This window comes from Marmota flaviventris, chromosome 3 (assembly GCF_047511675.1).
Source record: "Marmota flaviventris isolate mMarFla1 chromosome 3, mMarFla1.hap1, whole genome shotgun sequence".
Taxonomy (NCBI): Eukaryota; Metazoa; Chordata; class Mammalia; order Rodentia; family Sciuridae; genus Marmota; species Marmota flaviventris.
The window spans coordinates 86,957,778-86,983,901 of NC_092500.1; the positions used below are offsets into that span (position 1 = coordinate 86,957,778).

Genomic DNA, 26,124 nt, shown 5'->3' on the forward strand with positions numbered 1-26,124 from the left:
AAAGACTACAGTTTTCTAATATGACCACACTAACATTACTTTCTAACTCGACCCCATACATGCCATTGTTTCCAGAAATCAGCCATTCTCTGTCATATTCTATTCTAGAACATGTGCCTCAGGGCCTTCACGCTATGGTATGGGTCTCCAGATGATCAGGAAACTGGGGCTTCGTGCGCAAGAAGAAAGAAGGCAGTATAGCATGGTTGGTGCAAGCCTGGATAGCACACACAAACACAAATAAGGATTTTGGATCCTTCTTACCAACTTAAATACAGAAGATCATCACGCTAGCCTGTGAGGTAGCAGGACACTTGGCTGCAAGTAATGCCACCCTCATGTTGTCAACATGGCGCTTGAATGGATGCCACATTTTTGTGACCTTTCCTCTCCTTCATCTTTTCTCCTTCAAGGATGCCAGTGCAGTTAGTTTGAACCTGATTACACCAACAAAAATAGGTTTCATCATACATTCTCATACTTTTAAAGACAGTGCTAATTCTGTTAAATCTTTTTTTCCTCCAGGAAATTATTACATATCATAAATGTATCTGTTCCTGTTACAGAATTACTCTATAGAAAATTAAATCAAGAAAAATCAGATGTCTTCTAAGAGCTGTATGATAAACAGGATACTCTGATTTTCACATTAGATTTAAATAATCTCATTCAACATTTTATGCTTCATAGTTTAAAATTTCTTTGAGTATTTGATTATGTTCCCAGATCCGCCCCCCAACAAGAATTGTTCAGCTAACACATATGTAGCACTTACATAAAGGTGATATTTTAAGTACTGCTTAATAATATAATAACTCAGCCATCACAATAATTCCATCAGGTAATTAATTAATCTTGTTATAATTAATCTTGTAAGACAAGATTAATAATGAAGAAACAAAGGCATGAAGAGGTTAAATAACTGGCTCCAGATCACAGATAATAAGTGGAAGAACTAGGGTTTACTCAGGCAGTCTGGCTTTGGAGTCCATGATTATAAACCTTATGTACCACTGCTTCTTCACAAGAGCACAGGCATGTTTGAGATTCTCATTATCTATAACTTGGCAAATTAAATCACACTCATCATAATTCTTTGTTCTTCCTATCATTATAAGTTCATGTTAGCTACCTGCAACAGCATAACTCTGTATCCTCCTCTCAAAAAGGTGAAACTTAAGGAGAAGTAGGGACAGTGGGTACAACACAGGTCAAAAGGGTCAGGAAGCCAGCCTCTCTCCTTCTGGTATTGTGTCACTTGTCACGCCTTTTCCCTCTTAGCATTTTGACCACCACCTGCTCTCTGGGAATACCCAACTGAGAATGCCTCTGAGATTGGTTTTCCTGTGATAGTACTGTACATATAATACTAGTTTCAGAGTTGAATATAAATAGTATGGCTAGAATACCAAAAAAAAAAAAAAAAAAAGATAAAAGAGGAGATGATTTTAAGTACACTCACAAATGGATATGGGAAAAGTTCATTAACTTGCATTATGCAGTGACCTAAGGAGATGCTGTGATGTAGGTAGTTAGTGTACATAAAACCCTTCAGTTTTTAAATGGGAATTTTGTGTAGCTAAATAAAGCTATGCACTGCCCACTTTGTACTAAGTTTTATGTTAGACATTGTAGGAATAGTACTTTCCCTCAATGTAACACAACTCACTCTCCATGTAATGGTGATGTTCTTCATTGGAATCTGTGGATCTCTTGAAAGCAAAGGGAGGACTCTGTGTATGAGCATACTTGAGTCATATTCTGGCTCCCATCAGTCTTTCAAGTACCTCTGTAACCCAGGAAGATTGGGATCTGCTGTTCTGTGTGTTAGAGCAGGGCACACACATGATTCTCTGTTGCTGTAGTGACATCAGCACTTACACTTTCTCTTACTGTATATCTGATTGGCTTCTGAATTTGTTTCTTCTTCAAATGTTTATTGATTTGAGCTGCTTTTCTTCTCTTGAGTAGACAGTTGGAAGCATCATCTACATGAACTCAAAATTTCAGCCTTTCTTTCTATTCTTTTTTCCAAATTCCTTGAGGAATGTCTTGAATTGTTTACCTCACTTTTGAGACTGTATGTCCTGTTGGTCACAGGATTTAGTCCCAAACTCTTTATCTTAGCAACATTCTCTATAAAGCATCAGTCTCTGGCTTTTGTTTTCTCGGTTACCATGTCTTGCTATGGACCCATTATGCTTTGCTTTCCAAGCATGTTCATGAATATAACAGATGGCCTTTGAATGACAGTTTTATTCTTTCTACCTGGAAAAATCTCTCAAATTTTACCTTTTTAGGGAATCATGTTTCTCCCACAAGAGTGGGTTCAAAAATTGTCACTTCTTTGATGTTTTCACTGATTTCCCATGGCAGGAAGGGAACCGGCTATTGCATTATTCTTTTATCCATGACATTTTCTTACATCTTTTCTTCTGGTCTGCATTATAATTTATGCATTCACATGTCTGCCTTTCCATATAATGTATTTATTTTTAGAGGCACAGTGTGTTGATATATATTTATATTTCTGGAATCTAGCATATAATAGATACTCAATTTATGATTATTGACTAAATGGCTGAATTGATATGGATGAATAAATAGTAACTAAGTCTTGGGAAAAGTTGTTAAAGACACTAACTCATGGTGACTATAGTTCTAGAAATTTTAGAACTAAAGTAGAATTTACTAATGTAATACATTCAGAAAGCAGAGTCATGATGTATTCAGCTGTTAAATAGATTAAGATATCTTTTACTCATTTATCAAAATGATTAAATATATTTATAGTATTATTATTCAACATGATCCTTTTTCTTTTTTTCTGGATACTAGGCCATTGTCCTATTTACACAATAGGTTCTTTTATTTCAGTAAGGAAATACATTCTCTATTTTTTTCCTATTCAATATCTTTGAAAACAGAGAATGTTTCATAGTCTTTATATCATAGAGTTCAATTCAAGAAAAAGAGGCATATTTCATTGCCTATTTATGTGTGACATTCATACTCCATTCTTAAATAGAGACAAAAAGATTTTAGAAGGTGTATATTTTGCTTGCCTGAATAGGTTAGAGACAAAGTAAAATCACTGAGTGATTCCTGTGATGCTGGCTTGAGGTTATAGAGAGATGCTTTCAGTATAAAACTTAAATCCGAAAACATTTCCTGAGATAAAAGTTCTGTATACTTAATGACCATAGCCATTTAAAATGTTCCTATCAAGGGTATGCAAGTGTTAAGGTTGAAACTGTGCAGATAAGGATGTAATTCTGAAATTGTGTTTATTGCCTTAGTATTTTGCAGAAATAAACTCAATGCCTAACTAAGAGTAACTCCCAAACAGCTGTAACCCTTATGAAGACTAAAAGTTCATTCATACTTGGAATGTTTTACTCACTATTCAGAGAGGACTATGAATGAACTGTCTTAGAAGCACATTATATACATACGTTCATCAACTTCCCTCATATTTCTCGTTCATAGGAGATTCAGGCAAAGATTGTTGTAAGTCTATGAAAGAAACTGATTCTGTTAGTTCCTTCAATGAAGCTCTCATAATATTGCCAAGCAATTAATAGTAAGATTTGATTCATGTATACTCTTCTAAAAGTTAAAAGCATTTGTGAAAGTCCGATTCTGAAATGAGCAGAAAGCCTTTTTTATGAGCTTCATTTCTATTGATTAGTTTCTCCTGGTCCCCTTTGTTGTTGATTTATTTAACATGGATTTGGAGATTGTTGCTTCAAGTTTCAGAGGCGAGAATCACTATGATTTTCTGGCTTATTTTCACTAATAGTTTTGATGCAGATGGATTTATTGGATGATGTGAGAAACTGACATCCAGAACATGTCTGCATGTCAGTTACGGTGAGCATGGATGGGCATTAGAAAAACCTAGAATGAGTCTGGAGAGAATTGAGGCCATGGCATCTAAACAAGCCAGGGGCTCTGTGGAAGCCATTGGTGCTAATTTTCTGTCTGGTTATTGCTACTTCTGTTGGTTAGATTGTCATCCCAGTGTCAAATGTAACATCAAATGAAAGTGTTGACCACTTGTGGTTGCTGAATAATAGGTAATCTTAGGTCACTATTTTATTGAAAAAAGAGCATAATATTTTCATTATAAATATAATTCGAGTAACTTGCCCTAGAGAGCTAAATTTTATTGTAAAATAAATACTACATGTCTATAGTTTTTAATTTTAAATATTTTTTGCAGTGTTTATGATTTAGTCCATACTAGATAAGTACTATGCATACTAGATAAGAACTGTATCACAGAGCTGCACTAGCCACCTTGTTTTGTTTTTGTTTTTGTTTTTTGAGACAAAGCCTCCCTGTGCTGCCCAGGCTGATCTCAAATTCTTGGACTCAAAGAATCCTCCGGCTTTAGCCTCCTCAGGGTCTGGGACTACAGGCGTGTGTCATTATAACAACTGAGTATATTTTAAAAAGTATATTTAAAGATCTATTGGATTTGGGAGTATAATCTTATTAGTATCTTATTTATTGTTCATATTGATGACATTTCCCTGGAATTGTTAAAGACTCTAGGTATGCATTATCTTAGCTTAATAATATGAAGTATATTAAAATTAATGAGCTTAAACTTTGCAAGAATCCTAATTATCCTAAAGCAACATTCAATGAGAGTCAGTTTCTTCCTTAAATCCATCAAAAGAAGAAAAATATTTGTTTTTAAATAAATCTTTTGTAAAGGTTAGATGTATAGGTGAAACCCCAAGTATAACAGTACAGTAAGACTCCAGTGAATGAAATCTAGCCTTCAACAATGGAAAACAGCATTCAGTATACATGGTAGAGAAAAGCTTTACTTTCTCAGGTTCATGGAAGCTCCTGGGATTTTTTTGTTTACACCAAATATTTTTAATTACTATGTTATAACTATCTTGAGATACTCATTATTATATCAGTTTTATTTATAATCTAGAAGTCAGTTGTATGTTTTTGCTGTTTGTTTAGAATAGTGTTTTGTATGAAATATTATCCAGAAAATTCAAGAAGGAAAAGAGAAAAATGCATGACTTACTTAAAAATTAGTCACAGAATAGGGCCTTAATTATGGTATGGTAAAGATTCCTATTTTTATATGGTGCTTTTGATAAGCTTTTTTAGTTTCGGGTTACCTTTGTACATCCAACTTAGCATAAGTTATTGTGATGCTATAATGCATACCATTGTTAAGCCAGTGTTGGTTATTGTGCCAGTTCTAATAATGAGAATTTCATTGTTTGGGGAGAGCCGTCTCCTACACTCTAGACAAAAGTGTAATTACTTTTGAACGATGTGGAATGTGCTCAGCTTAATAGCATGGAGAATAGATTCAGAAAGATTCAGATAAAGTAAGCTTGGAAGCCATATGTGCAGTGTGGCAGTATAAAATTATGATAGCAGGCAGTATTCTACACACACACACCCGATTTCACAGTTTATCTATAAACTGTTGTTTCTGTAAGAGATAGGCTTGCTTATCTGAACAAGGCCAATTCAATTGAAACAAGGTGAAAATGGTGACAAGTTTGTATTTGTTTTTTATGGTAAATTGAAGTTTATCATACAATGAAATTACATTGTTACAAACATTATTCTGTACATGTTGTCACAAAATACCAAATGAAGCTGTTTATCTAGATATGATCCCAACCTTGTGTTTAAATGTAAGTAGTTCGATCTTTACACTTGCATTGTTTTAGGAAATTACCCCCAGGGCTAGCAGGAACAGGGACCATGTGAAACATAATCTACTGGAGTCCATCATAGACACTGGATAAGTTGTTCACTACACCCTTTTATCCTATTGCCAAACTATTCCATTCCACTCAGTGGCAGGAGGGGGTGTCTAATGTTAAGTCAAGAAAACTTTCATTCATATAATATCCACAGTCATTGAAGTAATACTGCTGAGTGAAAAGTCAGCTGGGCCTAGAGAAATTACCAAGTTCACCATTCTCACATAAAAAGTGCAAGGTGTAGTTGTGAGATTGTTCAAGATACCTAATAAGAGTCTGCTCTGAGCTTCCCCACACAGTGCTCTGCAGAGACAGGGGAAGGGGCTAGAACCTCTAATGCTACAGTAATGGGGGAAGCAAGTTTACTTTAAAAGATTTGGCCTCTTGCGGAATTTTCTGTCTTTCATTTAATAGGGAGTTTTGCAGAAAGATTCAGCTCAGATATATACAATGAATACTTACCAGCAGAAATAAAGACATTAATAAGAACTAGTCTTTTTCTCTTTTTTTGTATAGTATGGAGATAAGCACCAAATCACCATAATATAACATAATATGTTAGATTCCTGATACAAGAGATTCATAGTTAAAAAATACCAAAATAGATAAATTTGAAATAGTTTCTACAGAAAATAATGAGTAGGTTTTTCTATATTTTAAAATATTGAAAATATATGTTCACATATGTATACATACATTGGGTCAATTACCATTAATGTGAGGTCTTTATGATGAAATTTTGTATTTTTCTTATTTTCTCCAGCAGATATAGCTCAGAAAGAATGACAGAGGAAAAAAAAAATTAAAGTGTACTGTAAGACTTTTATATAAAATGTAGAGAGGTTAGTAAAACATGTGCCTGACATTGATAGGGATAAAAGCAGCTACTGTAGCTTTTGGGGTTTTAAATGTTTCCTTTCTTTATCTGGATGACCACCTTGAATGCAGTGGGAAGAATGATGAAATACTTGGCTGGGATCTGGAAATAGCAAGGACACTAAGAAGCAATGCTGGAAAGTTACTTGAATGCTGCTCCTGATTTTGTGGAATGGACATGTGGTCATCTATATCTCATTTGTTAGTCTCAGACCTGAATTGAAAACAGGGGATGTGGGGAGGTTCACCTATTATAAAGTTAAAAATAATGCAATGTCTGTTTGTAATCAGACTTTATTCTGTATCTTTGATGTTTTGTTTTTAGTTCTTCCTCATTTTTTCCTTTGATTCTTTTCTTCTTTCACTGCTCTTCTTCCTTTCTCTTTCAGTTGTCTCTATAAGAAAACATTCTTAATAGATGTGCTTGTGGATCTCAATAGAGTCATTATTGGAGAGGGAGACAGGGTAGGAGAGTCAGCACCATTGTCCTCTGATAGACTTCCTCTGATAGCTATTTACATATATTGGCCCTGGGGATTTGCCAGACCTTCTTAAAGTCAGCCTAGGCTTCTCTTACTGCATATGATTAATAAAGATCAATTGGTTTTGTGATCACATTTTCACTGGTTTTTAGAAAACAGGGACAGTGTAGTGAGTTCTTCAAAAAACTATTTACTACATTTTTCAATTGAGATTGTAGAACTTTACTTTTCTTTTATGATCCAATATTGATAACAAATGGTAATTTGTTTAATCTCCTTAACTTGGCAGAACAAGATTCAAAACTCTATGTTGGTTCCACATTACTTTGAGCAGTTATTCTGATGAATCTAAATATTAGTTTGGGAACTAGTAATTTAGGGGATACTTGTGTTCTTTGTGTGCCTATTACTATCTTCCATTTAAAGTTATTTGACAGCTTATGTCATTATTTTCAATCAGTTCTCTAACTTGATTAATTGTGCCTTTTTGGTTTTCAAATTTCTTTCTTAAAACTTAGATTTTATTTATATTTAGATAAGTAAAAATTCTAGGAAGTAGGTAAAATATAAGAAATAGGGAAGGACATCATTAACATAATAAGAAAGTAATTATAATGTCAGCATCACTGTGTTAGTGTCAACTATAATACCAGTATGCATCAGTTATTATATCCCACTATCGAAAGATACTCACATAAGAGAGTCCCATAAAAATCTTACAGGTTGATGCCTGGTTTCTAGGAATTGGAATGAAATCTTTAAGTCTTGGAACTCAGTTATCTATGGAACCTCAAAATATTTCAGATAATGCTTATACCATATTTCCTCTTGGTCACATCAGTTAGATACAGTGCCACTGTACTTCAAAAAAGGGAAAAATCATATTTGTAAAGCAGCATCTTTGTGAAGCAGAACCAGTATCATGTCATTTAGATCTTAAGAATGACAGGTCATAACCCATTGTCCTGGGAGGCTGAGACGGGTGGATCATGGGTTCAAAGCCAGTCTCAGCAACAGCATGGTGCTAAGCAACTCAGTGAGACCCTGTCTCTAAATAAAATACAAAATAGGGCTGGGGATGTGTCTCAATGATCATGTTCCCCTGATTTCAATCCCTGGTACCCTAAACAAATAAATAAAATAAAGAAGTATGAACTTTTAGTGTAATTTCTTTTTTTCACATATCTGTCAGTTAAATAAATATATACAGCTTTTGCTTTAAAAGTATATTCCAAGACAATTGGAGTTTGAGGCTATCTGTTAAAATAAATCAAGAAACAAAGTTTTTGTAGCATAGAAAACCTAATGGGAAGATTGGGGGGCAGGGAGTACTCTCCAAAAAATGATTCCTTAAGAAATGATAATGGGAATTCAAAGGCTTAGACTACTATCGGCACCACATTTGATGAATATAAAAGAGTTGTTATTTAAATCCTTTCTCTACAAAGTCTGAGATCATATAGTTTGTCCAGGCATAAAGCAGGCATTTCAACTGAATTTCTGACAGGATTCAATATGCTATCAATTTGGATCACCTTGTGCAATTCTTGCCCCATCCCTTTTTTTTTTTTTTTTTGCTTTAAAACATAAATTCTGATTTTTTTTTTCTGTAGTCTCTTAGGGAAAAGGAAAAGCTTTTTAGTTTTTGAAATGGGAAATAAAAGTAAGGCTAATTTAAGTTACCACTGTGGTTGTTCCTTTTTGTCCCCTATCTCCTTTGTGCAAAGGAAACATGCTTTTAAAATTTTTCCCATAGACCATGTCTAGGAAGGATCTCTGAGAGCAGATGAGGTGTGAATATAAGGAGAGCAGCCTTGGCCGGCTCTGTGACACTGACATCACATGATAAAGTACATGAACACAAGTGACTGGATTTTGTGTCTTATTTAGTCAAGGCTGCTTCTGTGGCAGCAGGGCAAACAATGTTATCATTATATGGAGAGGCAGTGTTTACTTTAGTGTCTCTTCTTAGCTCTTAAAAATCCAGCCTGTCTCAAGATAAAACGGTTAATCTTGTTTGTCGATATCCCTAAACTAGAAAATAATATCCTAAGAGTTAATAAGAAATTTAAAGTGGAGGTAATGTATGAAAAAGACAGGTAGATAAATAAACCCAAAGGTACTGTTAAGTAGCTTTGTATTTATAGACAAATATAAAATATGTACCAAGTATGAATTTAAAACCTATTATTAATGAGTAGTAAAAATAAGTTGCAATAATGACAGCATTACACTTAGAGTGTTCTAAGCCTGGCAACCACTTCTGGGCCCCTTTGGACACTCCCATCTGTTTAAACACAGTCCTGGAAGAGGGGAGATTGCTGGTCGCTTACCAGTATCCATCCTCAAGCTTTGTGGCAGTGGCTGGCATGCTTTCTATCACTGGGGACACAGGGGCCAGAGAACATGCTTCTTGTGAATCTGAGACTGATTTCCCCAGGGTCATCAGTAGAACATAAGAAGCAGCCCTGAAAATCTCTCGTGTGAATATATCTTATACTCTGTCTTAAGTCTGAAAGGTGAAATTCAAATATAGGAGATTTTGAAGAGTCAGTGTTCTTTAAGGTATTTTGTAATTAACAGTAATAGGAGTGTGGATTTTTCAATGTTTTCTGCTTGCTAGCCCTAACCTACACCTATTATCTGATCCCATCCTATATTAACCCAGTGAGTTCAGCAACTGTGATTATCCAAGTTCACAGTTGGAAAACTGTCTTGGATAAAGTGACTTGCCTGCTAAATAAGTGGTTCATGCCTTAAAAGACCTTAAACACCTAATGCTCATTACCTCTCTACTTCTTTGAACACTAAAATCCTTTTTATTGGAATAAACAATTCTAAGTTTTAAGTCTTTAGAAATACTTTTGGGGCAGGCAGGTAAAAAAAAAAAAAAATTTTTTTTTTCAAAGACAGCGTCTTTCTAAGTTGCCCAAGCTGGCCTTGAATTTGTCATCCTTCTGTCTCAGCCTCTCACATCACTGGAATTACAGGGCATATGTCACCATACCATACCTGACACAATAGTCTTTACTTAATTATGCTGTCCTAATTCAAGATTTTCCAGTGTTTTCTCTTTTAAACTGGCTTTAATGGGAAATGGGTATAGTGTGCAGGAAGTTCTGTATAGGAAATTAGGCAATATGTGATTCCGAAGGATTGCTTGCTAAACCTTTTTGTAACAGTGAATATTAATTTGTAGACAGGCTGTAAGAATGCTGGTATAGTGTGTGGCTAAGCACATGAAGCCTAGTGACAAAGTTACTGGGTAAATTGAAAGTTTTTTTTTAATATATGTATATGGCATTTAGCACATTATGGAAATTTTCCTGACCTTATTTTTACCATCTGGGAAATGGGGACAATAGCATCTAACCTGAAAGTTTCTCATAATGTTCACTAAAGTCAATACACATAAAATGTTCTGGCATCTGGTATATAGGAGGTACTCAATAAATGCTAGTTATTAAGCAAGTGCTTAAAGAATGTTCAAATTCTGTGATCTAGGAGAAAAATGGTACATGGTTCTCATTTAACTCTCATAAATTTAAGTATTCTACAAGAAACTTTTAAGCTAAAGAAAAACTCTTATGGAATGAGAAATCAAATAGAAATATTAAAACTCTTGTTACTAAAAGGTTTCTTAAATATATTTTAACTATTCAAAAGGAAGCCATTCTTTCAGAGACACTATCAGTCAAATATTTATGACATTCACTTATCATAAATATTATTTATCGATAGCAAAATTTTTGGTTAATAGTGTTAGGACTGTTAAGCAAAAGCATCCACCTTCATCATCATAACCAGAAGAATCTGCCTAAGCAAACTAAAAAAAAATTTTTGATACGATTAAGAGATTATAATGCCATGGTAGAGAGTCTAAGCACTCCCTGAACTTGCCTGGCTTCTAGTCACAATTCCAGATTATAGGAGGCATGTGATCTAGTCTTCAGTTTTGTGGGCTTCTCTGTGTTTTTGCTTTCTCCCGAGAGAATGGAGATCATAAAAGAACCTCTTTATTTTAAAATGTTAAAATAGAATTCTCATAAATAGCTTTGAACCATGCCTGGCACTTCACAAGAACTTAATAGATGCTATAGTTCTTGAATAGTTCCTACTTGGTTGACTAATTACTACTGTTGACCAGAACAAAGACTGTGTTTTTAAAGACTGGGGGCTCCCAGTATTCCTGTTTTCTTGTAATGACTTGAAGGAACCTTGTTCACGTTTCCCTCTCATTTTGAGTGCTTCACTCATCTTACTGGTAAGTTCCCTCAGTGTCTTCTGATGTACTTTGCCTTGAACAAAAGATGCAAACTCATTTGTAGGAGAAAGTTCTATGGCCCTTTTGGACAACATGTCTGTCTTATTCATCACTGTTTCTCCAGAGTCTAGCACCGTGACTGACACCCAGCAAATATTTCAAAGTATAGCCATGTACCATGTAATAACATTTCAGTCAATGAGGGGCTGCCTGTATTAAAATTGTCTCTTTAGACTATATAACACAGGCTGTGTGTGGTAGGCTACCCGGGCTAGTTTTGTGTAAGCACACTGCATGTATAATGCGTGCTCAGTGATGAAACTCTTCTCAATACCTGTATCAGATTGTATCCCCTTCATTAAGTGGCACATGCCCTTAGTTGAATGTAGGAATGTGTAAAAGTCTTCAGTGTCTGTGCTCACAGAAGACATTCTGAATATACCTTTATCTAAACCTTGAAATAATGATACTTAATTCCTAGGCAATTGATCTAACCATTGAGTGAAATAATGACCTACCGCAGCGCATGTCCTATAGTGACTGTGTTGTCACTGTGAACTCCTTTCCATTATCCCTTAACTCCTCTCAGCCCAGTTGCTCTTCAGATCACCCTGGTAGAAAATCATGTTTATCTTTCTATAGTTCACATACCACACTTTTCCACAAAGAGTTTACCAGAAGAAAATAACAATATCAGCAGAGAAACACGCTACAATAGTAGAATTGAATATTTTTTTTATTTTTTCATATTTTTATTGATACATTACAGTTGTACATAATGTTGGGAATTGTTACATGTTCATACATGCACACAACCTAACAATATAATTTGGCCAATGTCTTAAGATTACCTAATTTTCTTGAATGAACCTCCTAATGGCTACACACTCGTTTTCTTTCAGGGTATGACTGTGGGGCTTGTGTTTATTACTGTAGTTTTACTAATTAGCGTATCCTCTCCTTTTTAAATATTTCAATCCACTTCTAAGTTCCTGATATTCATTCAGGAATTTTAGAGGTTCTGTGAGGGGTTCATCCCTTTGTTTATTAGTATTATGTTTATTGCTGTATAGTCCTTTGATCTCTTTCTAATTTACCCACAAGAACAGCTTGAGATGATGTAAAAAGGATATGATATGAGGAAAAGGCACAATACAAGTGGATTTTTATAATATAACAGCTCGCCTGTCAGAAATCTGACATATTGCATCTAAAACTGACATACCCAACCAAAATATCTATATCTGCAACTGCTAATTCTTGATGATTAAACATATATCCTGCCTTTGCTTTATTGGATGAAACGTTGATGTGTCACTTTCCTAATGTGCTTCATATGATCTTTTTATTTCCTATCATATTAATTCTTCCCTGTGCACTTCTATCCTCTTCAGTGATTCTATAATTATTTTTGTTTTACATAGATAGAAACATGTTTTTCCTCCTTTTTTACATATGGTGTTTTTGCTTCATTCAGAGAGAGCTACACAGATGACATTCTTTAAAAATCCAAATTTTATTCAGTTTTACAGTCTTGTGTTTATAACCCTGAATATCTCTAAAATGTCCTTACCTAAAACACTTTATTGTGTTATTACTAGATTTATACCAGGGAAGATACACCAGCTTTCTTAGGGATAATCTTTAAGCAGAACTTACTAAGACAAGCTTTGAAAACTATCATTCCTAAGAAAGTAAATCTCGAATCATGAAACATCAGTTTAATCGCTGCTCTTGACAACTTAACACGACAGATTGAAATATAAAAGCCGATGCAAGTGGGATCAATGGATTATCTAAGTCCCTGAACATCTTCTCTTAAATTGGGGGACTTGACAGAGTGGTTGTGAGAGGAGTGTGTGTTGTGTGTCCCTTGTCATGTGCAGAGCATTAAGTTTTCAGAGATTAGTGCTGAGTGGATGTGGTCTACCTGGACATGAAGCAAGGAGAAAGGAATTGCAAAGGAATGAAAGAAAAAGAGGGGGCTGGTGGAAGAGAGGGATAGAGAGATTTACATGTGAGAACTCAGGGGGCTTTGTCATGGCAATTGTATAAAGTGATATACAGTGCAAATCGACTTGAGCATGTCCCTGGATAGCAGGCGGTTTACAGCCTCCAGGAGCTGAGATTACTGCTTTATCTTGTCATACTAAATTAACATGGCAGCACACTGTTAAACAGTGGTGACCTCTTCATCTGGGGAAATTGCTGCCTAGAAGAGAGATGGTATTTAAAGTCTCAGAGTATCTCTCTCTCTCTCTCTCTCTCTCTCTCTCTCTCTCTCTCTCGCTCTCTCACCCCCTCCTTATACTCTTAACACATTTGGAGGTTATACTGTAACTATTTTTAAACTATCATAGAATTTTAAAATATTTTAAACTGACAATAGATAGGTTTCAGTTAGAGCAAATAGTCACTTTGCATACAATAATAAATTTTTATTTATTCAGTGTTCTAACAATAGCATATCATCTTTATCCATTAGAATTAAGAATGCATTTGCTATCATTTCAATACCTATTGTTATTCTATAAGTAGTTCACTCATTTTTGTAAGAGTTCATGTCTACAGTTTCCATAAGGTTTAATTGGTGGTGAAGAGGTGGGGGAAGTGAGGCTCAGACATTGGTTCTGTGTCCTGGTCAGGTGGAGAGAGCCCAAGAGAAGCCAGCAAGGTGATATGCCTCAGAGAGAGGTAACCAGGTAATCCTGTCTTCCCAGAATTTGCCAGGTCCTATTTCATTCCTCAGATTCTTTTCTTTATTAGAAGGAGAAAGATATTCAGAAAGAAGGAGATGAGGTCATAGGACTAATTTGTCTCACCCACTGACTGTCTGCAGCTGATCTTTTCAGGTTTTCTATCAACTAGTATAGGAAGTATGCTAACACTTTTTTACACCTATCTTAAAATGTTGATAAACCAATGACAATCCAACTGGGTAATTTTCTGAGCTCAGTAAGGGCTAGTGGAATTTGAGTCAAAACAAGAGGCATGGCTTAAAAATACCATAATGTGGGGGTGTTCATCCCCTCATATCCCCGCCTCAAGACTTGGCATCCCCAAAATATAGCCCTGTGACCTGCTCCCTCACTAACCTCTAGAGCAATTATTTTTTAACCCAGGTATTAAATCACTTTAAGAGCTTTAAGATAAACTTTGTGAAATCTTTGAGATACCCTGAAACTGTGTGATCTACTATTTCTCTTCACCACCACCCTCCCTCACAGACTTTTCTAGAGACAGAGTCCACAGCTACATTATAGTCTCTCAAAATCTTAAGCAACCAAAATAGATTATTATTATTTCAAGCTAAATTCTTACTTAGGGTATCACTGGGGTACATCCTCATAGTGGGTTAGATATGTTGCAAGTGAGATAGTAACATACAGCCTCTGCTGTGTTCCTGTTTAGGAATTAGCAGGAAGTGCATTCACCCAGCTGTCTTGGAGACCTCACGGGGCTCCTGTGATGGATTAGTCCTAAGGTCCACCTGTTGCTCTTTACCACTTGAAACAGTTCCTCTAGCACCCTTTTATGCTTTTTGGCCATAGACTCACTATACTTGTAATGTAAGGATAAGGTTCAGTTCTCTCATATCCTATATTCAGGGATCATACCCTAGAATCACAAAAAAGACCATGTAGCTTGTAGAGAGGTATGTATGGAATGGGGGAAATGTATTTTCTATATCTCTTAAAGTTGCCTCATCCTGCCCTCTGTTCCTGTTTTCCTTTTCACCTGATCAGCATATTGTCAGAACTGTGCAAAGATACAAATTGATTCAGGGGGGACCTAATTTTAAGACCTTCCCAAGGTGCCCAGGTTCCATGCTATTTGACTAATACAGGATTTTTAGTACGAAGGTAGTGTGCTTATATTCAGTATTTCATAAACATTGTATGTTTCCAAAGAAAAGAAAAAACTGACCAAAATTCGCACCCAGTTTGCTTTGCATGCTATATTATTTGGGAGCTAATAATAAATAGACACTGTTGAGTCTTCCTCCTCCTTCTCCCCCCCTTGATAATTTCTTCTCCTCATTTTTCCCATCAGATTAAATACATCAGCAACTCTTGTAGCTAAAGTAGGTAGTCACTTATTAGCCACTCTCTCCTACATTTATCTTTTTCTAACATAGTGAAATAATTCTTTTAGTTAAGCTCTGGACTCAGCTAAATGGATATGGTATTGTTAGAATCATTAAACTTTTCTCTATTCTTAATTGAAATCTCTATCTATTTTATAAATGTACTTAATGAGCACTGCATACACTTACATATTAAGACTTTGAAAGATTTATATTATACAAGTTGAATTTGATATAAGAAGCCATGGAGAACAGGCACAATTTTCTATATTAGGAAACATCAAAAAGTAATAGGAAAGATCCTGGCAAACTTGATTTTACCTCCTAACTCAGAGCTGTAAGAAGCAGCCTAAATGGCAGGTAGCCACAACCCCCCAAAGGTTGGAAAGATGGAGATTTTTATTCTGTGCTGGATGTCTAAGTAGAACATTTGAACACTGGGTATTCTTTTTGAGGAAATCCTTAATATTCAGAAAACTGATGTGAAATACTATTTCATAAAAATGGAAACCCTAAGAAAAAGAGGGAAGAAATTATACACACACACACACACACACACACACACAGGCACCCACACACATGGAGGAAACCTATAAAAGAAGCAGTCACTAGTTTTCACACTAAATGTAAGAGAATAAACTTCCTTTTCAGCGATTATTATTTACTGTATTTGTTTAAAATTTAGTTTCATATTGCATGAAAGAGACAGAACTAAAACAACATGAAAATGTTAAAAGTAAAGAGAAGGATAAAAATAGAGTAGGTACCCACAGACAGAGAGCTGAGATAGCATTATTGTTATCATACATAGAATGAAATACCTAGAATAGAGTCCTTTAATATTGTGATAGAGAGATAAAATACATCAATATTTATACATTAAATAAACTATGGAAAGAAAAAGTATTATTTTATGCTGAAAGGAACCAAATAATACTGAAAGATGTTGAAGTATCCTTTTTCTGTTAGGCAGATGTGTTAGACCACAAATAAGACATGGGCCTTGAGAAATACAACAAATAAAGTTTACCTTATCTATATGTGGAGCTCATGAAAATATGGAAAGAAGTGCATTACTAAATAATTCCTATATTAAAATAAAGGGAAAAAACTAATTACAAGCTACCTAAAAAACAACAGCATGAATATTAAATACCAAAACTAGTATGAAGTGATCAAAGTCCTAATATCAGGGAAATCTATAACTTCAAATGCCTTAATTATTTAAAAAAAGAAAAGAGTGTAGGGGCAATTAAAATAACTCAATATAGGCATAGAACTTGAATATATATAAGAAATAAATTTAAAAACTTGGGAGGGAATTGGGAAGATTTTCTCCTAGATTAATAAATGTCAAAGCAAACACAATGCAAAATTAGAAATGATGAAGGGTAATATCATTATAGTTATAGAAATATTGTAAATTACATATTATATAGCTCTTAAATACATTCTGTATTTTCAAAATGTATCTTAAAGAACACACATGTCATACCATGTCTAAGACAGAGTTGAAGTCAAATCAATTCAGAAAGCATTCTGTAAAATATTCTATTTTTTTTATATTCAGATTCCACATGGAATAATAAAGATTTTGAGAAGTCACTTCTCTTATTCTGAAAGCGAGACAATTTTATCTTGCATGATGTTTCTCATATTTATTCATAGAACTCTAGCTTAGTATAACCCTTATTAAATAAATCACTAAGGAGTAATATCCCATTGAACACACATTTGTAAACATGGCTGTGTAAAATTACTTCTTAATGAATTTTATAATCTTGTTGAAATATATGATTTTATAGGACTACAAAGACGGTAAGAAACCGAAACAGACTCTACTTGTGAAAGACTTTCTTAGTAAGTCAAAGAATATTCTCCAGAAATGGTAGCTATAATCAGTTCAGTAGTTTTAACAGAGATATTTTCAACTTCTAAGGAACAGAAAATTCCCATGCTGTGTAAAACTTCTTTCCAGAGCAAAAAATAAATTTAAACTTTTCCACACTTAGCATAAATGTAACCTCCTCCCTCTCCAAAAAGCAGAAAGAAAATAAGTCTTATCACACTTTGACTATAGAAGCAAAAATCCTAAATAAAATTAGAGAAAGTTATCCATTTCTTTTACTAGACATTCAACAGACTGTCAAAAAGAGTTAATATGGGTGTTTGGTGTCTATGGCTGCTTCTGTGCTGAGGTGGTACCCTACAGTAGTTGTAACAGAGGTTCCCAGCCTATAAAACCAAAGGTATTTATTTTATGGCTCTTTGTAGAAAAATGTTGTCTACCACTGGTCTGTATCCTCACTGGCTCCAGAGGAAATCTCATGTGAAAATACTCAGGAAGGTATTTGATAAAATTTGGCATCCACTGTTCACATTCTTTGTAAATAGTTTATAAAGCGATGCTAATACAGTCTTCAGCTGACAGTTGGTTCCACCTTATCCCTAAAATTCCCTAGTTCCCTTTAAAGGCAGGGATAAGTCAGACTTGCTCACTGTCACTACTTTGACATCTTTACAGATGTATTTTCTCATCATTTATAAAACAAATCTGTTTCCTCATGACTCCCCCCATCTAGGTTCAGGTTTACATGTTCTCCCTGGAGAGTGTATATACTCTCAGCAGATTTGGGTCTCACCTTTCGCCTCCTTGATTTCATCTTGGGCTCTGCACCATCCTGGGGTCATGTTTTTACTTTATCTCCCTTCCTACAGCTCAAGCTTTTGGTTAAATTCCCTTCCATGTTGCTAGTAGTAATATTTCAAATTTCTCTTCCAAGTAATAGGCCTTCAATTAACTATTTACAAAGACATGAAACCTATTGTGTCTTCACTATTTTTTTTAATTTCTTTCATTTTAGGGGAATTTTTAAAAAAGAATTATTTAACTGGGTCCCCTCATACAATAATCTGGTTCTGATGGTGTGTGTATGGTGCTTCATTGAACTTGGTGCTTCCCGTCCATAACCAGCAGCAGCCACTGGGGACAAAATGTGGCATTGAGATTGATTTCCTCCTTGAATTGCTATTGTGTAAATTTATTGAGCATAAATATACAAACATTAAAATTCAGTTTCTGGGAGAAGATTCACCTAAGACTTTACAGGAGGAAATATTACTTTAAATGTTACTGGAAATTATCTTCATGTTTCTTAGTCTAAGAAAGATTATTCTCATCTTTTCCTGTTCTTTGTGATAAGATTTGGCTTTATACATTTTCATATGATTATTTCTAATTCTTTGATTTGTTACACAGGAGAGTATAGTTTTGTGAATTATCATGTTCCCATTTATTTTAATTCAGAAAATCCACTGAAAAGAGTCCTACAATTAACCATAATTTTACCAAAAAGCCTACAGCTCGGAAGTAAAGTCCACATGATAAAAGTCTTCTATATTCAAATTTTAGGATCTTCTTTAATAATTAGTTAAATATAAATAGCATGATGGCCAGTTAACCACATGTGGCCTTTGAACCTTCTTTGTGAATCTCTTACTCAAAATTCATCTACATGTACTTTATATAGCCCTTCCCACTCTGGTAGCAATTCTTTACTAGCAGGTTCCAATATAAGCTTTGTGGCAAAGAAAAGAGAATTACATAATCTAAAGCAGAAATAATAGAAACTTTTGGTTTATGGAAGAATACAGTATGGAAATTAGTATATATGCAAAAAAGTCACAATTGAGGTGCTGGAGAGAATGTTTTCCTTGTCTGCAGGCATGCAAACTGGTATCTTATAATAAAGATTCATTAACATGTAAGCAAGTGGTTTATTTTTGGTGTCAGTAATGACAATATACTTCTGTCTTGGCCCAGGAATCAAATGTTCAGAGATATTGACTTAATGAAGAACTTAAATATCAAACTTGAGTTACAGTGGGGAAAAAGGGCATTTTAAAAATGTTCCCTTTTCTATGCTAAAACTGTCTTTTACAAGGAAAGTGAACTATTAAACTCTGTTCTGTTTTACAGGTTTAGAGAGTTTGAGAGTAAAAGTCATTTTAACTATTGGGGCCAATTGGTGAAAACATTTTATTCCACTAGTCTAACTTTTAGTTAGTCACTGAATATGAAGAAGATCTACCAAGGATGCTTATCGCCCCATTCATTTCCAGGGTGCCTCTAGCTAACGTGGCATTAGAGGTTGGTGCCTCCTTTTTTGCACAGTTCCTTATGCAGCCCTCAGAATTGTTGTGAAGACAATCATATTTCTAACTGTAAAAACTGAGGATTTATGAATAACTGTATGATAGAACACCCAAGCTCTATAGCAAACCAGTTACCATGTAGTCCAGCCAAATAGTAATATGATCACTTAAGTACATACTATGTATCTATAATGTCACAGTTCAAGAAAATCATGGGGGGTGGATTTCTTTATATGTTAATTCCTGATTTCAAAAAATAAATCTATTGCCAGTCTATACCCAGAACAAATATAATTTTAAGAAATTTGAATGCTTTGTTCCATAAGGCAGACTATATGTTCAGGTCCTTTTATGACAGATGGATGATATAACTTTTAGAAGAAGTTACATGTTGTTATATGTGGGCTTGTACTTTTGAATATTTATGATAATTGCTCATAAAACCATCAGTCAGCAATTTGAAGGTATGGAAGTAGGTAAATGTAACATGTACGGAAGATTCAGTGAGAATATAATTCCATGTTAAATCAAGATTTGCAAATATTAGACTGCTAAATGCCATAGAATAATCATAAGAAAAGGTAATTGGAGAGTAGACCTGTTGTTCTAGACTGGGCCAACTTGTTCATTAGGCATTGTAAGCACAGTGCATACCACACCCAGGGGTATTCAGGAATCCATGAAAATGTTTTGATTTCTTGTAAAATCAGAGGAAAAGGGAACATTTAAGTTGAAGATTATGTTTTAATATATAACTAATAAATGTTCTCATACTGTCATAAAATGTAATTTGAAATATTCCATTTTATTTATTCATTCTTTCTTTCTTTCATTTTTTATGGAGGAAGACATTTGCAAAGGCAGAAATTCTTAAGTCCTGGAAAATAATGATATGTCCCTGGTAGAAGGGCAAAACACAGAAATAATTTTGAAAAAAAAAATGTTACAAAGATGCCTTTTATGTACAACTCCTACTACTTCTCTTTTTTCTTTTCCCATGGCCTATTACTTACTTTTTGATGTTTCATGTTTAATCATTCTGGATCTGAAATTGGTATGCCATTCTTATTTACAAATTATTTTGTGTCACAGTCCTTCATTAGATTGAATCAGTATATAATACTGACCAAATGATCTCAATATTAATTCATCTACTGCATAGTCCAAAACAAAGATCAAATTAATTTTAATTTTTAGACCCATGTTAATTCACTTAAGCATTGCATAAATTGTGGCAGTTGTACATCTAGGTGGAGATTTTCAGCAACTCTACATAATATATTCAAGATAAATTGAAAAATTTTTAAAAATAGAAACTAAAAGATATTTTGTATTATTTTTCTTTCTATATCCTGTTACTTCTCCTGTATTTGCTAAATAGTTCATTCAGATATAATGAAAAAATCACAACCTGACATCAAAATGAAAACTTGATTATTTGTGATTCAGATGCTTTTAATTTAATATATGAGCTATACATAGGCACTTAATTTCTGTAAATATTTCTCAGAGGTATTGTTTATTATTTTTTCAGAAAAGTGTCTTCAATTTTACTTTATTTAAAAGACAGTAGTTCTTTCATCTAATTTTGAATAGTTAAGTATTTCTGTTACATTGAAATAGCTACCAGATTTCCATGGTGGATAAGGGGATTTTTATATGATCCCTGTAATTATAAAGAGATTTCCTTAGTGAGTGAAGTGCCTCATTTATGCACCTCAACTAAAGGAAAAAACCCCTACATCACAGTAAATCTTACATAAGTAGCAATAGTGAAAATATGAAAGATCAGTGCATCTAGAAATCATAGCTAAGAAATATGAATACTGCAAAACCACACAAAATGGCACAAATCCAATTTAGAACAAAATTTAGCACCAAGTCCTGTTTTCCTATCTGAACACCTGTTCCACATAGTTAAATGGAAAAAACTAGGTTGAATAATTATTGTGGGATTGTGATGAGAATCTAGGATCTTGCAGTTCAGTAGTGGTTGGACCATGCAAGTAGGTCTTTATCAGTTACTTGATATAACCCAAGTTGTTTGAAATATTTCATTATTTTTATTTAAAAAATATTGCCCAAATTATATTGTTATATTGTGTGCATGTGCAAATATGTATCTATGAATCATACAAGTATGTACAACTATAAAGTACCAATAAAAATATGGAAAAAAGACATATAGAAGTATACTTAAATAAATATGCACAAAATTATATATATTTTTTAAAAAATACTTTTTGTTGTTGTTGTTGGTGGTGGTGATGGGGATTGAAACCAGGGCCTCGTGAATACGAGACAAGCACTTTACCAAGTGAGCTATAGCTCCAGCCCTTATAATAAATATTTTTAACATAAAAAATATGTTTTTATATATGCATATGATCATGCTCCCAGATTATTTGAATTTTCATCAATCCTTACAGTTTGCTTTGTTACCTGATTTCTTATCTGGTAACAGTCTTAGAGCTTTCTTATCAGTCTTAGAGCTTCATTTATTAGGGAAATGTATCATATATTTGAAGGGCCTCTAGTTTATAAAACAACAGGCAACAAAAAAAAAGCTTTTTTTCCTTTGGTGTATGGAAAGTTTAGAAATTAAGTGTATTTTTAAATCTTTATGTTTTTGCCCACTTCTTCATCTCCAATGTATTTTAATTAATTTCAAGATATTGTCTCAATATCTTATCAATGAGAAATAGTTAAACTTTTACTCATGACAAATTTCTATATACTCTTTTCTTCTTCATTTTACTTAGTTATTTATTTGATACCAGGAATTTAACCCAGGGGCACTTAATCACTGAGCCACATCTCCAGCCCCTTTGTATTTTATTGATAGACAGGGTCTCACTGAGTTGCTTAGGGCCTCAATAAATTACTGAGGCTGACTTTGAACTTGAAATCCTTCTGTCTCAGCCTCCTGAGCAGCTGGGTTTACACGTGTGCACCACTGCACTCAGCTTCATTTTATTTTTAATAACTTCTCTTCTCCAGTCTTTCTTTCACTGCACATACCTTCTATAGTTACTTCTCTCATTAGTACTCTCCTCTTAATGCTGTTTACACCTGAGCACCAGCATTCTGAGTGCTTATATAATAGAAAAGATTTTGGCAGAGGAGGACATCATGTTTTACCTAAATCTCAAAGGCCTCCCCCTTCAAGGAATGACAGTGAAGTCATTTCGATTTAATTAACATTTATTGAGTATTTCCTATATAAAATATATTCAATGGCAACATGAGAAAGGCACATTTTCATCCTCTGGGAATTCATAGCGTGATGTGGAAAGTGGATACACACATAAGCCCCATTTTAACTGGGATAATATTGTCATGAGTGCTAGAGGTTTCAGGGATATGTGATATCTTATGAGAGTTTACAAGTGAAGAATGACATTTTATGACTGAAGGAATAAAGGGAATTGCTGACCTAGGGCTCTAGAGCAGTGTTACTCAAAAGTGTCCCCTATGTTGTTTCAAAGTCTACTATGCAGAGACCACGAGCTGACTGAATGGAGTGCCTCATGGTTGTATTGATTTCCACTCTGTGCTAGCATCTTATCTCTCCATGGTCTGGTGCTTCAAAGATCATCCATCTAGAGGACAGGGCACGATTCTTGCAATTTTGTAGAAATCACAGTCAGGAGAGGGATCCATTTCAAAATTGGTACATAGGGTGGTTCTTAGAGCCATTTCATGAGTGGGTGAAAATTAGTAAAGGGTTCCTACAAACCAAGATATTTAAGCAAAGTCTTGAAAAATAGATGGTTTCAAAATGAGGTAGAGAGAAAGCTAAGAAGATGTTCTAAGGAGAGAGAAAGAGCTCAACTTGGGAACAGATCCTCTTGAGGAGTTCTGAAAGTCTGTGTCTCATGACCTGCACTAGCTTTGTTTTTCCAGGGAATGTCCAGGTGTAGCTGTGGAACATTGGCTAACATAATCTGTTTAATGGCAAGTGTTCATTCAAGGAGTCCAGTAAAAAGGAAGTAAGATTTATCAAAACGTAAATCCTCCAGAATCTCAAGAGGACTGCAAGTTTGAGCTCAGCCTGGGCATTTTAAGCAGACCCTGTATAAAAATAAATAAGGACTAGGAATATAGCTCAGTAGTCAAGTACCCCTAGGTTAAAAGCTCAGTACTATAAGGGGAAAAAATGTGGTCAGGGGTTATGTAAAGCATTTATATTTGTGTTGATCATGCCATGTAAACTTTTAAACCTTCTGCAAAGCAGTTATGTGTCATTCCCATTTTATTCACATGGGTATAGAATGAAGAGAATGGAATAGTCACACAACCAGGCGGAATGGGCTTGAGTTGAAAGACCATGTTCTCATGGGAAAAGTTAAAAGTAAATTAAGGACAGATTGGGGGGGGGGGTAGGTGGGGAGCCTAAATACTGTCATAAGTTAGAATTTCTGATTTTTAGGACTCATGAAACATTTCAGATATACAAATGGCATCATTAAAATCCGGTCTCATGAACTAAATTGTAAATTGTCACTTAGTTTAGATTCTAAATATGGATCTTCTGGGAGGAAAAAAATGAAAAAGTTTAATCCAGATTTGTTTCTGTAACCGATCCACTAAAACAACATTGAACCAGAATTCACCTCTTAATAGGATGGGAAGGAAGGGAGATGTGTTCATGTAAGAAAATCCCTCTGTCTGTCTGGGGATAGAGCTCAAAGGTAGAGCACTTGCCTCATGTGCAACAGGCCATCAAAGAAAAACAAAATGAAAATTCCTCCAATATTTGGACTTACTTGTAGTTAAGTGAAATATATAAAGAAAGTGTCAACTAAGTTCTGTAAAATAATACCAGATTTTTTTTTCTGTTATGAATCAGAAAAATACTTGTACACCTAACTCAGGGTTTGATTATAGGGATATTGCTACAAGCATAAGAAAGTGGAAAGTAAGAGCAAAGTTGTGAATAGCAGGAGAAATTACAAGAAATAACAAGGCGTAGCTGTATTTACTTTTCATGCTCAAATATGAAAAAGAAATAATTTGTGCTTCCTTCAAAATTTTTGTAATATATTTTCTTTCCAGGCTTAAACTTATTTCCTTTGCCCAGGCCAGTCAGAATGTGGCAAAGTCAGAGAAACAATTAAGCATTTTAGAGAACTCAACAAAAAGAAAAATCTTGACTGTCTTGTCTTCCCTAGAAATCCTGAGAAGGGCCATAGAGTAGAACATGTCACAACAAGCAGAAAAGGCAAAAGAGGAAACCTGACCAAAGAGCTAATATTCAAATCCATTGAACTTTACAGAATCATTGGAAGAAAGCAAGAAAAAAAGAAGAGGAGGGAGGAAGGAAATTCAAGTTTATTGTATCATTTCTTCACATTATCTTCATGTCTTTGTTTTTCAGTCGAGGTGAAAACTCCATAGTTGTATTTAGTTACCTTTATATTTGAACTTATATCATTTATAGTGACGTCATAATTTTTATGTTAATTGTATTTGTAAGTAGAATTTTTCTTACTGTCTCCTTTGTTATTTATACACAGCTGGAGCTTAATTTACAGATCTGCTTTTCACAGTAAGAGACATCACTGTCCATTTGGTGGTGGCTTAGTGCCTAGGATAAACCTATTCCTTTCCATAGGGACAGATCTAGCCTACTTAATTCCTTTCAGTGGTTGAACATAGTACAAATTCCTAGTTTATCTTACTATAAATCCAGACTTTTTATAAAGTGGACTTTTTAAGAATGATGGAGCGATAGAAAGTTTTAGAATGATTAAAGACCAAAGATAAGGCAGCTACCTGTTTGTATTTTCATATATCTACCAATTACATATCTATGGAATTTCAAACCTGTCATTAGATCAACAATACCTATTTTGAGATAGGAAAGTTTAGACAGGTTAAGAGACTCACCTGGAGTCCAAAGTAGTGATTTCCGTTTGATCCTGTGTGACTGAGAGAATGTGTCACTATAAGGAGTTAAAAATGAGCCCCACACAGCAGCCAGATTAAGAGACAGTATTCTGAGTTTGCATTTATGTATGCCAGGCTTGAGGTACTGAGATACTCAGATGGTAGACAGAAGATTGAAATTATGTGATGGAAATCTCCCTGCAGGAGACAGAAATGTGAAAATTACCGGCTTAGACACAAGATTTGAAATTGTGAATTTCAGGAAAGTCCTATATTCAACAAATATTTATTGAAATTGTAAATGCCCAAGGATGTAAACCCAAAGAGAGTTTCAAAGCTTGGTGTATTCTTGGAAGGGACAAGGAAATGAGGAAATAGGGGCCCATGGTTTTGAGAGCAAGGAGTTAAACTGCCCTTGTATCCAGAGGCAGAGTGGAGAATGGGGATAGAAAGATTTGCATGTCATTCAAAGATGTTCTCATTGTTTTTGAGAGCCAGGGGGAAGCCACAGAAAAGAACTTCAACAACATGTCAAGATCAATTCCCTCCGACAGAGAGTTTAGAAAGTAAAGGGGTCTGTGTAAAAAGTATGAACTCATTATGGCTTAGAAT

General features: G+C 34.6%; 1 protein-coding gene across 23 annotated transcripts in view; it reads left to right on the forward strand.

Moving 5' to 3' along the window:
• Positions 1-26,124, forward strand: part of Sox5 (SRY-box transcription factor 5) — a 960,217-nt gene that overhangs the window by 625,955 nt on the left and 308,138 nt on the right. The window lies entirely within an intron of this gene.